The sequence below is a fragment of the Silene latifolia genome, chromosome 4, assembly GCF_048544455.1.
Source record: "Silene latifolia isolate original U9 population chromosome 4, ASM4854445v1, whole genome shotgun sequence".
Taxonomy (NCBI): Eukaryota; Viridiplantae; Streptophyta; class Magnoliopsida; order Caryophyllales; family Caryophyllaceae; genus Silene; species Silene latifolia.
In genome coordinates, this window is record NC_133529.1 from 52,231,049 (window position 1) to 52,231,720 (window position 672).

General features: G+C 41.2%; 1 non-coding gene across 1 annotated transcript; it reads right to left on the bottom strand.

Moving 5' to 3' along the window:
* Nucleotides 1–264: 264 nt before the first annotated feature.
* Nucleotides 265–371, bottom strand: LOC141654326 (small nucleolar RNA R71). Its single transcript, XR_012547887.1, has one exon. It is a non-coding gene; the product is annotated as a small nucleolar RNA R71 (small nucleolar RNA).
* Between the last annotated feature and the right edge of the window lie 301 nt (nt 372–672).

Consider the following 672-nt stretch of genomic DNA (forward strand, 5'->3'; position numbering starts at 1 on the left):
CAATTAGTCGAAAGGAGCCAATTTGGGGGGATGCCTAGTGAAGACCCTCATTCTCATATGGAAACCTTTTGCGACTATTGTGATGCAATCTCTCAAACCGGTGTGACTCAAGACCAAATTAGATGGTTCTTATTTCCTTTTTCTCTAATCGGCACCGCGAAACAATGGTTGAAGGGCCTTGACAAGGCCACTCTCGGAATAGATTCTTGGAAGAAGTTGGCTCTAGCTTTCTACAAAAAATTCTACCCACCGGAAAAGACTAACATGCTAAGAGCTCAAATTACGGGTTTTAAGCAAAGGGATAAAGAATCTTTGTATGAAGCTTGGGAGCGGTTCAAGGGAATTTGTCGCTCATGTCCTCACCATGGACTTAGCGAATGGTTTTTGGTACAACAATTTTGGAATGGTTTATATGAAGATTCAAGGAACATTCTCAACATGGGATCAAATGAAATGTTCACCGAAGTTGATGACAATCAAACATGGAACAAGATTGAGGAAATGGCGGTCCATAAATCACAATATAGTAGACCTCGCAAGGCTACTAGAGGAGGAAAGCATGAAGTGGACTCCGTTACTCAATTGGGTGCTCAACTTAGTGCTCATATCGACACAATCAATTTGAAGTTTGAAAAAGCTATGGCTAGACTTGAAGAAGTCTCAAAATCACCA